Genomic DNA, 16,542 nt, shown 5'->3' on the forward strand with positions numbered 1-16,542 from the left:
CTTCCTGCCTCCCTTCTTCCTTCCTCAAACGTGCCTGCTCTGTGCTGACAGGTGCTGAGATGAGGCCAAGGCCTCAAGTTGTATCCCTGCCATGAAAAGTACTCCACCACGATTCCAGCTCCAGAATGACCCCTGACCCTGGCCGCAGACTAAGCCCTCACCTCAGACCCCATGTCACATCATCTCTCGGGGTCTGTGACATGGGCGTGATCCTGCGTCCTGCTGACTGCACAGGCTGTTGAGAGCTTCACAGGAGAGTGTGGATGAGGAGGCTGTGTCTTGTAAAGTGCCTGTGGGAGGGGTGGGTGCCATGGGTGACACGAGCTTCTGCTGAGGAGGTTGGCTGGTGGTGCCAAGTTCCCTGTCTTCCTTTCCCCCATCCTCCATCCTTCCTGTCATCTTTCCCTCCTTTCCTTCCTCACCTTGCTTTAGTGCCAGGCCTTGGAGCCAGGGCTCCAAGAGTGTAGGGGAAGAGTGCAGCCAAATCTCTGGGTCTAGGACCTAAGGCCTCCTGGGCTGGGCTGGGGAGTCAGATCTCTGAGGCCATAGCCGACCCTAAGAGAAGGCGGCTGCCTTCTCCCAAAAGCCAAACAGCTGCCAAGGGCAGCAGCTATGATCATGTCCAGGGCCTCAGATGGTCACAACAGGGCCCAGGAGAGGGGGTGGCTGGGGACAGCCTAATTGGGCATGACGGCAGCCCTGTGAAGCGTATTAAGCTTGGAGCTGTTAGGGTAGCTGGTGGAGGAACAGCCAGAGCTGGCCCGGCCACCGACCCCCACAGGGATACTTGGCTCTGGGGCCCCAGTCTGCCCGCCTGAAGGAATGTCTGTCAGCTGGGGCTGCCAGGTGCTGCCCCAGCCTGGCTGCCAGTCCCACTGGGAAGTGGCACTGGTGCTCAAGGCAGCAGCTCTAGGCCCTTCTCTGTAAGTATCCTCTGATACTTGCTGTGCCGCCTTAGGGGGCTTCCCTCCCTTCTCTGGGTCTTATTTCTGCTAACAACAATTAACCTGTCAGCCCTTTCCCACCCGCTGTCTCTTCTGATCCTCAAAACCACCCTGTAGGGAAGTCATTACAGTGCCCTTCTGCTCTGCTAGAGATGGAGAAACAGGCCCAGAGAGGGTAAGTGATTTATCTGAAGCCACACAGCTCACAGATGGCAGATCCAGGACTTGAATTTGGGCCTCTTTGACACCTAATCCCAGTTTGTGACACAACGCCAACATCTTATCTCCCTGGAGCCTAGGCCAATGGTGAGGGGAGAGTGGTGGTGCCACAGTCGTTGGAGGAGAAAGATGCTAAAGGAAGCAGAATCCAGTCTGAGCCCTGCTGTTGACTCTGTATGCTCCCAGCAGGTCACACCCCTTCTCTGGATCCTTTCCAGCCTTGATGTTCAAGTCTGTGGTTTCTAGTCCTCAAGGCCTTTCTCAACTCCATCATTTTCTAGCTAAGTAACCTTGGGAAGTCTCTCCTCTCTGCTTCTAGATCTGTAAAATGGAACCAGTCACTCCTCCCAGTGTGGTTGTAGGGGTAGAGTGATCAGATTTGTCAAGTGCCCAGCACAGGGCCTGGCAGATAGTAGGTGCTCAGAAAATGGGCATTCCCTTCTTTTCTATACAATCCCTGAGCCTCACACCCCCTTTCAGATCTGGCTCAAATCTTACACCTTCCAGGAAACCCCATGAGATTCTAAGAGCATATGTGTTTAAGAACCCCCTCACGCCTTCCTGTGTGTAAGACTAACATCACTACATCAATGCATTGGTTTAGAAAGCCCGACCCCAACCGTTAGTTGATAAAATGCTACCAACAAACCTTCCTATTACGACTGAGGAAACTGAGGCTAGAGAGAGACAGAGTCCTCAGGTCACTAAATTCTCTAAGCTTCTGTTTGCTCACATCTAAAATGGGGATACATATCAGTACCTCCTCTGTAGGTTGATGTTTAGAAATAAATGTTGTAATATAAAAAGTTCTTAAATGGGTGCCTGGCAGACAATAACATGAGCCCGGATCCTACCTCAGAAATTGCTCTGATTCGCTCAATGCCAGAGCCAAAGGCTCTGACCTCCCAGCTGGGTCCCCAAAAAACCAGAGTCCTGGAAACGATTCATAACTCTCTGAAGACAGAACTATGGACAGCATCCCGGGATGCTGGGATGGGTCCAAATCCTCTCTTCAGCACCACGGACAACACCCCTGACATCAACACCAAGGACAGGCAACGGCACCCTGTGCACCCTAGACAGCCCAGAGCCAAGGTCAAGGTCAAAATCCCCTCCCCCCAAGCTGGGGTGGCACTGAAAGCCTCTATTTTCCAGCTAGTTACCTGCTCCGCTATTGGTAAGGCTCAGAAGGGCTACTTCCATTTCTATTTCCATTTGCAGTCTTTTATTCCAAAAAGACCTGTTTTCCTTTTTCTCACCCAGTGGTTGGGGTACCTCAGGGAGGCTTTCTGGGGGTACTCGACTGGGAAAACCCACCTCCCTAGGCCAGGAGAACCTCCCAAGCCTTCCCTCTTTTACTTCTGGCCTCACTTCAGACACAAGTGGTGATGGCCACTGGGCAGAGTGTCGCAGCCAAGAGCAGCAGCAAGGGCCAGGCCCACTGCCACCTCATCTCAAGGGCTGGGCTCGTTGCCCCGGTCTCAAGACACGGTATAAGGAGGAAAAGCATTTCTGCTCCTTCAGCCTGTGCCACTCCATCACTCATCCCTGAGGCCACCTCTTATTGGCTCTTCGCCCATTTGAGGAGGGCTAGATTCCAGCCCTGACCACCTCTATCTCTGACCTCACAGGCCGCTGGCATGATCTCATAGCAAACATCTTGAGCTGCCTTGGGCCCTTCTTCAAGGACCCCCCAAGGCTTCAGGTCAGCAGGGACCCCAGCAAAGCCAGCAGCTCAGTCCTTCTAAGACAGCAGAAGGGGAAGATGAGGCACAAAAGACCCAGTGTCCTCCTCTGATAAACAGGAAGGATTTGTGATAAAATGAGATGGTGCCTCCAGCACCAAGCCTGGCACACAATAGGGGCTCAGTAATGTCTGTACCCTCTTCCAAACAAGGAAAATACACAGTGGCAATGATGATCACTACCAACATCGAGAGCCTACTATGTGCTGGATGGCAGGTCTAGGTCTTCAGGGGTAGGGGAGGCAAAGATTATTATACCCATTTTGTGGATAAGGAAATTAAGCCTTAGAGGGTCAAGAAATCTTCCAAAGGTCACACGGGGAAGCAAGTGACAGAACCAGATCTCTACCCTCAAATTCCAGGCTGCTTCCCTACCTCCAGGAGATGTCTGGTAACTACAATCATCCTTACTTCTCCCCTGGGGGACCCAACACAGCCCATTCTCTGCTTGCCCTCATCCAACGCTGAAAGCTGCGTGCCCTGCTGGTCGGCTGTTGACAAGCTTCCAGGCCCAGATACCGGAGCGGGTGAGGATAGAAGCAGAGCCCAGAGTCCTCACACTCCCGGGTCCCCAAGAGATTCGAGGGGCTCAGATGCTGTCCCCTCCCATCCCTGCCGCAGTTGCCTCCTCTCCTAACATGGCAAGCTGGCATCGAGAACACCTGCCTCTGTACCGTCTACACACAGATGAGCAGAGCTTATGAAGCTCTCCCACCCTCATCCTCAGCATCATTGATACCCCACACAGGACCCCTCATAACTGTCACACAGGTAAGGACACTGAGGCCCAGGGAGGGGATGGGACTAACCCCAGGATACATGAACAGATGTGATCTCAGGACTGCAGACTCCTTCTCCAGTGCTCCTGACCTGAGACTACAGGCTCAATGGGGGCAGGAGCCCCAACACTCTTGTTCACTGCTAGGTCCCCAGCAACCCCCCAGGGCCTGGCCTGTAGCAATTTTCTTTCCCCACTTCTTCTGTGGGGAGAGGCAGTGTGTCACCCACTTTCTCTAACCCACCCCAAGAGCCTTGTACATAGTAGGCCCCTAATGAGTATTTCTTACATTATTTCATTCATTGAGTGCTTAATGTGTGCCAGGCACTATTCTAGGTGGTGGGGCCACAGCAGTGAGAAAAACAGACACAGATAAATGGACACTCCACTCCTGTGACCCTGACTGGAGTGGAGTCAATCTGCCGGTTTCCTTGCCCGTTTTTCCTACTCACTGTGAGTGCCCAAAGGGCAGGGACTGTCCCTGTCATGTCTCCAGGACTGTATACAGTGCCCAGGACATAGTACCTGCTTGCTGAAGGAACGAGTGAGTGCTGCAGGCGGAGCAGTATAATACAGGCAGCCACGATTTATTGTGAGGTTGCTCTATTCCAGGGTTAAGTGTTTCCTGCACATTAATTATCTCATAGATTCTTCCCCACAGCCCCTGTGAGGTAGGTACTTTAAAGCGGATCTGGCTAGCTATCCTACTAGCCATTCTTTCCTTTTGCCTAATTAACAGAAGCACCCAGTTAGAAATATCCACTTCACCAGCAGTGAGGGTGGCCATGTGACCACATCTGGCAAATGAGATGTAGACAAAAGTCCACTGAGTGGGGATCTATTGGAAATCTATTGTTTTCCTGATAAGAAGGGTAGATTCAGAAAGCATGCAATCTTTACTTCCTTTGTCCTGCCTGGAATTCAGACACAACATCTGGAGGTGGAGCAGCCATTTTGTAGCTATGAGAATGAAAGGTACATGCTAAGAGTGGCAGAGGCCTGGGCCCTTGATCACTTATTGGAACTGCTGCACTGGGTCCCGCCTGCTTGCCTCTGGGATCCCTGTTACATGACAAGAATAATCTCCTGGGTGTTTATATCACTGTTACTTTTTTTCCTTCTGGTACATGCAGCCAAATGTAATTCCAATTGACTCAGTATTATTATAAAAGGTGAGGCTCAGAGAGGTCAAGTGATTTTCCCAAAGTCACAGAGCAGGTAAACAGATCTGGAATGGCCTCTGGGTCTAATGCAGGGAAGTGCACCAGCCTGTGCTCACTCCGCCCCCTGTGTGCCGTCATTCCCACCTGCCGTCCCAGGCTGCGAGGATGCCCCTCCCTAAACCCAGCACTTGGCTCTCCTCTGAGACTCTTCCTCGCCATTGCGGGGTCTGGCTCTAAGTTCCCCTGATGTCTCCTGTCTTAGCTGAGTCCACCCCCCGCTACACACAGGTCCAGACCCTCCCTGCAAAGCACACCTGTCTCCAGTCCCAGGGTTCTGCTCAGACCTGCCCCAGGGAAATGCTCTTTCCTCCTCTCTGTTCATCCACCTCTGCCTGGTCCAGAATTCCCCCACTGCCTGCCTCCAACAGGGTGCACAGCTGGCTCTCCATCAGTCTTTGCAGACAGGTCTCCTGGTTCCCATCTCTTCCCACCAGTATCCTGTACCCACCACCAGAATGACCTTCCTCAGAGCAGCTCTGACTGGACCCGGCATTCAAGGCCTCCAGGATCTGGCTCCTGCCACCTTACCAACATTTGTTCTTGCCAGTCCCTTTGCCCTCCACCCCTTTAACCTGACCAGCATTTGCAGGGTCAGCTCCAACTCATCCTTCAGGCCACAGAGAGGCCCCCTCTGACCACCGTGCCTTGAGTAGGTACCCACCACCTCCACCCCCTTCTGCCCTCTCTCAGCCCCAGGGTCTCCTTGAGCACATCCTAGAGTCTTGTTAATTCACTGTCTGCATGTTTGTCATCTTCATCTACCCCGCCCCCGCCCCGATAAGAACCAGAGCTTCTTGAGGGCAGGAAGCATGCCCATCTTTTCCGCCAGTTTCCCCAGGGCCTGGCATGAAGCCTGGTACTCAGGCTCAGTCAGGAGGTGCTGAATGAAGCTCAAACTTGCTTCCCACACCTTCCTGCCACCCACTTTCTACTCCAGCCAAACAGAACTACTCGAGCTTCCCTGAACCCTCCTCCTGCAGTTGATGCCCAGAGCCTCCCCCAACTCTGCCTCCAGCCAGGCCTTCCTCTCCCTTCCATCCATCGAAACCAAGCTGTGCTGTGCCTCACATCCTCAGGATTCAAGGAGATGGGCCTTCCAGACTCCAGCAAGGGTGAATGAAACTTTGGGACAGAGAGAGCATGTGTGCGTGTGTGCGTGTGCGCACAGTGGCACGACTGGCCAGCTACACTCCACCCTGGATATGGCAGCCTCTGTATGTTCTTATTCTTGCATTTCTGCCTCTGGTTACCCCTATTTGAGCTAATTCTGAAATGCCCCAGTTTTCCCCAAGTTGCTACAGCTGTAAGAAAGAAGAAGAGAAAAACACTAATATTAACTGAGCCCCTACATATGCCACGCGTTGTTCTAGGCCAAATAATAATGACGACGACGATGACGACGATGATGATAGCGGCTAGGATTTGTGGAGCACTTAGCATGAGCTTGACACCATCCTAAGGGCTTTTAATCAGACAGGGCTTTAATCTGACCTTATTATTATCCCCATTTGACTGATGAAGGAAAAGAGGCTCAGAGAAGTAGAGCCACCTGCCCAAGGTAACAGAAACATAAATCTCTCTAATCCAAAACCTGCTCTTCTGCCAGGTTGAGCTGGGCAACACCCCCCAACCTGGCGTTGGGGGGAGGAGGTACCGCCTCCTCTTGGAAACTCCTGCTGCCTCGGAACGAGAGGTTGGAAGCCACGACTTCCTGACCAGGGCCTCCCCTGGGGAAGGCTGAGCTAGTAAGACTTACCCTAATCTGCAAGGCTGTAGAACAGTGCTCTAGCCCCTCGGAGGACCACGCCCGAGGAGTGGCAGGGTGGATGGAAGTCGGTGAGCCTGGGCTCTGCTTCCCTGGTAAGGCTGAAGATTTTCCCAACTCCCGGGGCCAAATTTATCTGCCAATCCCCCAAAGAGCTGATTCCAGCGTCTGTCTGGAAATGTCAGCCCGTGTGGTTGGAGGAGCGCGCGGAGAGTTTTCCTCTAAATAGCAGGAAGCATATGGGAGGCGGACGGCGCCCGCCGCCCCAACCTGCCAACTCTCACTCAACAGGAGCTAAAAGGGGCCCAGAAGGGTCTGGAATTCCTACCACCTCCCGGAGGGGTGGGGTGGGGGAAGAGCTGGAGCCAGAGTCAGTGGCAATAAGAAGGGCAGAGAGTGGGACCTGAGGGGTGGCAGGCAGGAGCACCTGACTGACAGAGGAGCAACCTGAGGTCCTCAGACGGAAGTGACACGCCCAAGAGTTGAACGTGACATCAACAGGGTAACAACAGCCGCCACTCACAGAGCACTTGCTATGTTGCCAAATCTGGGCTAAGCACTTTATTTGGATAATTTCACTTAAACTTTGCAACCAACTCTGAGACAGGGGCTGCTATTTTCCCCAAATTACGGATGAGGAAACTGAGGCTCAGAGAAGGAAAAACATGAAATCAAAGATGCTCTGGGCTAGAAAGGACCTTTCAGATCCTCAGCTGAATCACAAATACTCTACAGACTTTCCCATCAAGTTGTGGTGCAGCTGCTGCTTGAATCCTCCCAGTGATGGGGAGCTCGCTACCACCCAAGTTAGCCCATCTGCAGATGGCTCTTTGTATCCAAAAGGTTTTCCTAGCCTAAGCTGGAATCTCCTTCCCTGGAGCTTTTCCCATGAGTACCAGACCCAGACCCTGCCTTCCCCCACAGAGACAGAAAGGCTGGAGCAAGGCCCCTCAAGGTCTCTGGTTTCCCCTCTGCAGGTGACACACCCCGGTTCCCTTACCCACCGCTGCACCCTTGACTGTGGTAACCAGAGCAGCTCCCAGTCACCGGCACTTACTGTGTGCCAGGCACTGTGCAGAGCCCGCCCCACACACGCCCTCCTCCGGCCTTCCCCACAATCCTGGGGAGGTACTGTCATCACCCCATTTTACAGAGGAGCAAACTGAGGCTCCACGAGGAGAAGAGACTTTCCCCAGTTATTCGGTGGGAACATGGGGACCCTGGAGGCCTCACAGGGCTGCTGCTCTAAGTCTCATGGAGGCTGAAGAGGTCCCTGCTGGCCCCTCTTAGGGACCTTCTCACCGACACTGACCCAGCCTTTGCCAGAATTCACCTCGACACTGGTCCAGAGGGCCCCCAAGCCCACACCTGCCCCCAGGATAAAACTTAGCCTTCCCTCTCCCCTTCTGCAGCACGCACCAAGTCCCCAAGTCCTGTTAAATCTCCCTGCTAAGTGGGCCTCTGAGCCATCCCCATGGTCCTGCCCTGCCCACTGTCTCCCCAACTATCACCAGCCCAAGGCGAGGACTCTTCTAACACCCTGACCTGTCCTACCCCTGGCTCCCTTCTATTCTAAGGATCAAATGCAAACTCCCCAGCCCAATAGTTGAGACCTTCCAAGCTCTAGCCTGGGCCAACGTCTCCAGCCTTCTCTCCCCACCATCCCTCGTGCTTTGTGGCCTCAGAGCTCAGCAGGAGGCAGGCGAGATCTCTGCACAGCCCAGTACCTCCGCCTGGTTCACCCTTCCCCGCTGTTTCTCCTGAAGAACCCCTGTTCATCCTTCAAGACTCTGCTCAGAGGGACAGAATCAACTTCTCTGGCCCAGGAGACCCCTGAGTGATCGGTACTGCCCTCAGTCTGCCAGCATCACCTGCTGTCGCTGATGGAGACGCCTCTCTCCTTGGCTGAACCACGACCTCCCCCCACAGGGGCTGCCCCTATGCATCTTTGTAGCCTGGTATCGAGCACGGTGCCTGGCAAAGGGCAGGCACTAATAAATGTTTGTGGAGTGTGAGGATGAATGACTACGTGGGGACCGTGGGGCACGATGAAGTATTAGAGACGACCCATAAAACATGGCTCGTGCGTCTTGCAGCTTTGATGTATCAGAAAAAAAATGCTGCTGTCAAAATAAACAGTCACAAAACATCTGATTAATGAGGATTTTGCTGGCTGCCTCCGAATTTAGAAGGAGATCAGGAGACAATCTGGGATGGTTGGAGCTTCCAGAAGAAGAGCTGTCCAAGCCCTAGTAGATGAAGTGACCAGGACTCACCTGAAGGGCGGGAGGAGGCAAGTAGGAGGGCTGTGAGAGGCAGGGGTGGAAGAGGCTGAGTCCATGTCCCAGACCTGCCTCTAACTTGCTGTGCATTGTTGTATAGGTGGCTTGGCCTCTCTGAGTGTCAGTTTCTTGTTTGTAAAATGAAAAGGGCATTTGGAGAACTGATTGAGACAGAAGTGTCCCAAGGCCTAAACACTGTCTCTGCTGTCGGGTTGATGTAACTCTATCTGCCTACCCCTCTCCATTCAGCTTTCCAGCAGGATATGCAGACACCCAAGGCTCCCTGGTCTTGGAACTCCCTGGCCTGAAAATGCAGGCCCCTGCCAGCCCTCCCAGCAGGTCATTCAGGAGACAGACCTCAGTGACAGGTGGGTGGGAAGTGTTCCAAGTATGCCTCGGGTAGTGGCAGGATTGTGGACTTGATCTTTGATTCTTTAAAGGGGCTTTCTAACAAGAGGTGGAGGGAACAGAGACTGAGCTCCCCATCTCTTGGGGTATGCAAGCAGTGGGTGGACACCTCGGGATAGGAATTCTGACATAGGTGGGAAGGAATTTAGACCAGTAGATATTTAAGAGACCAATGGGTCTCTCCTCTCCTCCCCCACGTGGGGCCTTGACATGACCCCTCCAAGGTTGTGCTCTCAGTGCCAGCCAGATTGAGCCTGCTGACACTTCCCTCCTCCCATGACGTGCCTCAAAGGCTCCCCACTCCCTTCAGAATCAAGTCCAAGCTCTTATCCTGGAATTCAAGGCCCCTGTGGTCTGGGCCTGCCGCTGCTCATCCACTGGTTGTTCCCCCACCACACACTGTTTCTCCTGCCTACAATGTTCTCCTGTACTCTTCTTGGCTACTCAGCTTAGGTGTCACCTCCTCCAGGAAGCCTTCCTTGCTCCCACACTGGCCTTTGTGTTCCCTCAGCCCCTGCATGCACACTCATATTCCAGATGAATCATCTCTGGGCTCTTCTCACTCCCTCAAGACCTTGAGGGCCAGGACAGCGTCCTCTCCCGCTCGGCAAGGGCTCTGACACAGAGAGGGCTGATGTCTCCTGAGCTGAACTGGCACTTCAGAGATTCTGACATTCTGATCCCAAGAGTCTAAGGCTGCCTCACCAGGCTTCTGACCCTAAGATCTGGGTGCAGGACTCCTTTCAGTAGTTGTATTGTTTTCTCTGATTATGAAAGTCACGCATCTTGGGAAATTCAGATAAGTACAGGAGGGGGACTGGGCTGTGTTTGGCCACTGTTTGGCCTACTTTAGGCCACAGCCCTACATTTTCATCTGGGGGAGCTACCCTTTCCCACTCTCCGCTGGTGAAGTTCTGGTGTTAACTCCACTTTCAGCTGGGGGGCGGTACATAAGCCCAAGCTGCCAATCAGAGCAATTGACTGACAGGCAGGCACATCCACAAATATGACCCATCGACGCCAAGACTCAGTTCTGGGACTTGCGTATGAGCTATCTGGGAAGAAGTCTAGCAGATTCCTCTGGACAGGCATCTCCTGTACAAGAGAGCCCTATAAGAACATGGGAACAACCCAGAAGAAGCAGAGTTGAGAAACAGTGAGAAAAATCAGGTCCTGGTGACAGTGTCTGAGCTCCTGGATCCAGCTGAGCCAGAAGCCGGTAAATTCCATTTTTGTTTAAATCAGTTCAGTCCGGGTTTTCTGTCACTTGTACCTGAAACGTACCCGAACGACACAAGCAAAAATAAAAATAGAGCTTGTCCAGACTTCACCATCCAGAGGAAACCACCATGAACAGTTTGATGGCTGTCCTTCTGGTATCTCTCTGGACAGGAGTATGCATATATTTATGTATTTTTTTCCTAAAAAAAATGAGATCATACACTATACACCATTTTGTAACTTCCTATTTTCCCCTCAACAATGCACCACGGACATGTTTCCATGTCAACAAGTCTAGATCTATGGCATTGTCTCTACAGCCACTGAGAACGTCATTGTCTGGCTGGACCGTAATTTATTTAACCATCTCTTGCTGATAGATAATTGGGTAGTTTCTAATTTATCACTGTCATCAAAAAAGGTGCAGTGAACTTACTTGTAAAATGCATATGTTTGCTCTTGCTGGATTATTTATGACTAAGATTCCATGATTCTAAGAGTTTGACTTCACAAATATAAGTTTCTTTGCCTGAGATTTAATTTTATTTATTTTTTCCCCCAAAGCCCCAGTAGATAGTTGTATGTCATAGTTGTATGTCCTTCTAGTTGCTGCATGTGGGACGCGGCCTCAGCATGGCCGGAGAAGCGGTGCATCGGTGCGCGCCCGGGATCCGAACCCAGGCCGCCAGCAGTGGAGCGCGCGCACCCAACCGCTAAGCCACAGGGCCGGCCCTCTGCCTGAGATTTAAGATTCTCTGAGTGTCTGTAAAGTAGTATGCGTCTTTTTGGGCAGGTTTAGAGGTTATAAGAAAAAGCAAACCCAGGGCCAGAGAGTCCCCACAGTGTCTCAGTGAGAGTGCTCATTGTCAGATTTGCATGTGAGCTGGTGGGGAGGTAGCTGGAGCTTGGGGATGGGGGGCGGTGCTGGCCTGGGGTCTCATTGGCCGTGTGCGCCCGGCTAAGCTGTCCACCTCCTTAGTCCTCATCCCCTATCTGGCTCTCAGTAACCGAGGGGAGAGGTGAGCCTGGGGGACCAGTCAGCATTGAGGGCCCTAGCAGGACATGATAAGCACACAGTAGGTGTCACCTCTGGCAGTCACGGTCATAGCAGCGGCCACCAGAGATGCAACACTGGGATTGTTCTAGCCTTCTACATGTTTTAGCTCACTAAAGCCACACAACCACCCTCTGACACTATTCTTGTCTGTTTCACAGAAGGGAAAACAGTCTCAGAGAGGCCGAGCGACTTGTTCAAAGTCACACAGCCAAGAAGTGGTGGAGTGGAAGTATGGATCTACTGATTCCCCAGCCCACGCCTGATCCCACTTTATGGGCGTGGGCAGCAGGAGGGGAGAACTGCCCAGGCAGGACTGTGGAAGTCCTAATATCCCCTGTTCCTCCTCCCAAGTCCTAACACTCAGGGAGGACTCCAAATCCAGAAAAGTATAAAGAAGACAGCAAAGACCTCCCAAGCCCCCACGCCCCAGAAGGAACCACTGTGAACAGTTGTCAGGAACACACATAGTTCTTCCAAAAATGCTATCATGCTACCATGGGTATCATTTTGTACCATGGGTACAAAAACGCTATCATGCTACCCATGCTGTTTTATAACCTCTTTTTTTCCCAACCCTACAACACACTGTGAAGTTCTTTCTGCAACAGGAAATTTAGATCCAGAGCCCCATTTCTAACAGCTGCAGTGGTGCCACTGTATGGCTGCAGTAAATGGATTTAGCTGGTCCCCTGGTGATGGACAAATGGGTTGTTCCCAATTGTCCTACTATCAACAATGCTACAATGAACCCACTCCAGCATGGCTGGATCCCTGTCATCCTTCAGGTCCCGGCTCAAATGCCACCTCCTTAGAGCGGCTGTCTTGGACCATTCCACGTCCTGCAGGCCCCTGCCCTGTTAATATCTGTAACGTCACTATGCTAATTTCCTTCACTGCACTGATGGAGTTTTGGTTTATTCAGTTTGTTTGTTTGGGTGACTGTATAATATCTGTCCCTCCCCAAGGCTGCATGCTCTGCAAGGGACATAGACTAGCCAGGACTAGCATTCAATAAATGTCCCAGGAATGCCTCTGGGGCTGGTGCCCAGTCCACAGAGCAGACGTACCTGCTTCAGGCTCGGAGAAGCCCTCTACCATGCCAGCCTCCAGGCCATGTCCCCAGCACCAGTTTAGGGACCCATAAATCTGCCTTAGAACATGGGGGTCTAAGCTGGGAGCTTCCATGCCAGGTGCCTGCCCTGCTGGGACCCCAGCACCGAGCAGTGCTTGCTGCACGCACAGGATACAGGACGCTGGAGATCGGCCAAGCTGGCAGAGCAGCTCCACCAAGCACTGGCTGTGTGGCCCTGGGCCAGTCATTTCTGCTCTCAAGGCCTTAGTCACTTCATCTGTAAAATGGGGCCAATACCACTGATCTCAAGATTAAGGAAGACAACGGATGTGCTTAGCACACAGTAGGTCTTCAGGAGACAGCAGTTAGGCCCTACGCACAGGTAGTTCACAGGTTGGGTTGGACCCTGTCTCACCTGGATGGCCTCTTTTGACCTTGAACGATTCCAGAGTATGCCCTGGCCTTCTCCCCTGCCTGTCCCCAGGGATGTCCCACTCCTACTATTCAATACTTGTTAGCTAAACGCTCTCCTCTGACCCCTTGTCAGAGTTCCAGATGCCTCATCCGCTGCCCATGGCCACAGACACCTGCTTGGCCTCCTAAGTGTTAAAAATGCAAGAGGCACTGACACATGTCTGAGGAACAGATGGAGGAAACCCCTGCCCTTTTGGGGGAACTTCCTGGCCCCCAATCCTCAAACACGGGGCAGTGATGCTGGCCTGAGTCAGCCTGTCCAGTTTCTCATCCCATCTCCTCCACCTGAGCTCTCTTTGACCGCATGGCAAGTAACTTTCCCTTTCTGAGCCTCACTTTCCTCCTCTGTAAAATGGGTAGAACAACAGAATCTGTGCAGATTCAATGAGACATGGTAAAATGCTTAGCAAAGAGCCTGGCATTTAGTAAGTGCTCAATAAATATTAATTATTATTGTTATAATTGCTTTTTAGCCTTTTTACTGTGAAATATAATACACAGAAAAAAGTGCACAAAACAAAAATGTTTACTGAAATAAATGATCACAAAACAAAAAGTTATCTAACCACCACCTGGGTCAAGGAAGAGAAGACCGCTTGCCCCCAGACACCCCTCTTGCCCCCTCCGAATCCTACATCCTCTTTTCTCCACAAAGGTAATCCTTTTCCAAACTTGCATGGTGCTGTTACTATTACTACTAATAATAATCAAATTGAAAACAAGAATGTGTGGCACTCCGTCCCCACCCAGCCAGGCTCCCAGACCCCTGGCTGCCTCTGCCCTGGGCGTGGAGACTTCCCATCCGATTTCCCGACTTCGGCTTCTTCGGCTGCTCTTTAAATAACCAGCTTGTTAGCAAAATAGCAGCAGTAACACCTCCCTCGCTGCCGCCCCGGCCTCCATCTTTCCACGCAATGCTGACGGCTGCTCTCCCAGCTCGTGCCAAGGAATCCCGTTCTCCGTCACTGGGCCACACACACCAGGCGCTGCCGGCTACACTGCGTTCTCAGTGGCCACAATCCGGCCCCTCTGGCGGTGCCTGGCCTGGGGGGCAGAGGCGGACACTGAATGGCAGTAACTTTCAGGAAGGACTAGAATGCTGACAGATGAGCCCTCTCCCCCAGGTCCGGCGGGTCCATGCCTCAGTCTCCCCACCAACCTCCCACAGGGTGGTCAGTAGTTTAACGGAGACGATGAAGAAAATGAAGCACTGAGTGCAAGGCCAGGCGCGTAGTAATTGCTCAAGAAATGCTTGCTGGCAGTCAGGTTGCTCCTGTTACATAGTCCCTTGGGGGGGAAATGCAGGGTGCAGGGCACGCCCAGGAGTGTTTGTGAATGACTAAACCCCTCAGACGCTCACAGCTCTGAGATGAGATGTCCTTATCACTTCTTTTCCTGTGACAGTTTCTCAGCCAAATGCAACAGCTGTCTGCGGTCGCTACAACAGGCCAGGGGCCAGATCGGGGGAGCTGGGCTGGGTGTCAGCTAATTAACAGGGCCTTTTTCACGGTTATTGATAATAAGGCTGGCACCGCACGAGCAAGCAGCTACTCGTTCTCGAAGAAGCACTTCTATATACATCATCTACAGCAAACTTCACAGGTTTTTTATTATCCTATGACATTTGCATATTATACATATTTACGAGTCTTTTCCCTTCTTATAACCATCCCATCAGGGAGGCTGGGCAGCTGTTGGCAGATGAGAGAATCGAGATCAGAGGGGCTGGCTGCCTTGCTGAAGGCCCGAGCTGACCTCAAGCTCTCTGGGGCCAGCAGGGACCAGCAGCTGGCCACAAGGCCAGGGGTCTCTTGGGTCCTGCTGGTGTCTGGGTGGAGGGAGGTGAGAGAGCCTTCCCTTCTCTCCCTCTTTCCTTCCTTCCACAACCATTTACTGTACCCACGATACGCCAGGCACCATGCCAGCTGCTGGCTGTCCGGTGGGGAATTAAGCAGTTATTTCTCACCCTTAGGGAGCTGAGGCCAGATGAGGAGGCAGATCGTAAACCAACAGTCCCATGTAGTGCTGAGTGGCAGCTGGGTGACCCTGGGGAAGCCCCTTGAGCTCTTTTGAGCATCAGTTTCCTCATCTGAACTGGACTAGTCATGCCTGCACAGCCTTGGGAGGTGGCGGGAGGATGAGACGCAGGAAGGTGGTGAGCGTCAGGTGCTGTGGCCAGGGCACGCTGTTGTGGGAAGGAGGACAGGACCAGGAGTGGGTGGCGTCGGTGGCGGCAGACTGCGGCATCCTCAGATGGATGGTCAGAGATGCTGGCTGGGCCCTGCACCTCATCCCGTGTTGGGGTTAGGCAAGGTCGGGACTGGAGGAGTGTGGGTGGAACAGGCTGGAGGGGCAGAAATAATGGGGCTCCTCAAGATTCAGGAACTCTGATGGTCTCACTTCAGCCCCCTTGGGGGCCCCAGAGGTTCCATGGCTTCCAGTACAGCTCACTGCTACCCTTCCCTTCCTGGGCCCATGTCACCAACTGCCCAGCCCCTTGGGTGTGGCAAGAGCTGGCCTTTGAGGTGGACAGAGCTGGGCTTGCTGTGCATCCTCAGGCAAGTGGCTTCCCCTCTCTGAGGGTGTTTTCCTCTGTAAAGCGGACGTAATCACCATGCCCATCTCCTGAGTTGTTGGGAGGACTGGATGAGACACACAGTTAAACTATAAATTGAGCCCAGACATATAAAAGCTCTCACTGAGGTCCCTTTGCCAGCATGTGGGCGCCGCTGGGTGAGAACGCTGGGCACTTCCCAACTGTGCCAAGCAGGGGTGGGCGGGTGAGCAGCCCTGATTCCGTGTGCCCAGGCCTGAGGACGCAGTTACTTACCAACCAGGGAGCCACGTGCAGAGGGAAAACAGGAACCAGTTGGGAACCAGCAGGCGTCACCTCAGGAGCGGTCGCTGGACCGAGGGCTGGCACACACATCCCTCTGGGCACTTGATCAGAGGTGCTGGTGGGAAGCAGCGTGGGACAGGGGCCTTTCAGCACCCAGAGTGACCAGGTTCTGGTCACACACAGGGCTACCAGGCACCTGGCAGAGGTGCCTGCAGGAATGGGGGAGAACATTAATTAGGAGGCACCCAGGATAATCCCTCCACCCTGAGACCCCTGGACTGGCCCTGCAGACACTGGGGAGGGGGACACCATGTAACAGTCATCATAGAAACCCAAGTGTCTGGACAACACTACATTTTCCAAAGCCCTCTGGCATCCCAGCTCATGCGGGCCCCCACCTTATTTTTCAGAGGCGTATTTGCATCTCATGCATATTTACGATGCCTTTCCCACCACCCACAGAATGCCCACAGCAGTGGGAAGCTGGGGTTCCAAAGGCTCCGATCCTCCCCATC

The 16,542-nt window shown here is 52.9% G+C and overlaps 1 protein-coding gene across 2 annotated transcripts in view; it reads right to left on the reverse strand.

The window, feature by feature from the left end:
• DLGAP4 (DLG associated protein 4) overlaps window positions 1–16,236 on the reverse strand; it is a 144,876-nt gene extending 128,640 nt beyond the window's left edge. For both annotated transcript variants that reach the window (XM_087445314.1, XM_014787473.2), the window contains exon 1: window positions 16,019–16,236. The gene's annotated coding sequence lies outside the window, so the exon portion shown is untranslated. The remainder of the gene's footprint in view (window positions 1–16,018) is intronic.
• Between the last annotated feature and the right edge of the window lie 306 nt (window positions 16,237–16,542).

Source organism: Ceratotherium simum, chromosome 21 (genome assembly GCF_057802395.1).
Source record: "Ceratotherium simum simum isolate JZ-2026a chromosome 21, ASM5780239v1, whole genome shotgun sequence".
Lineage (NCBI taxonomy): Eukaryota > Metazoa > Chordata > Mammalia > Perissodactyla > Rhinocerotidae > Ceratotherium > Ceratotherium simum.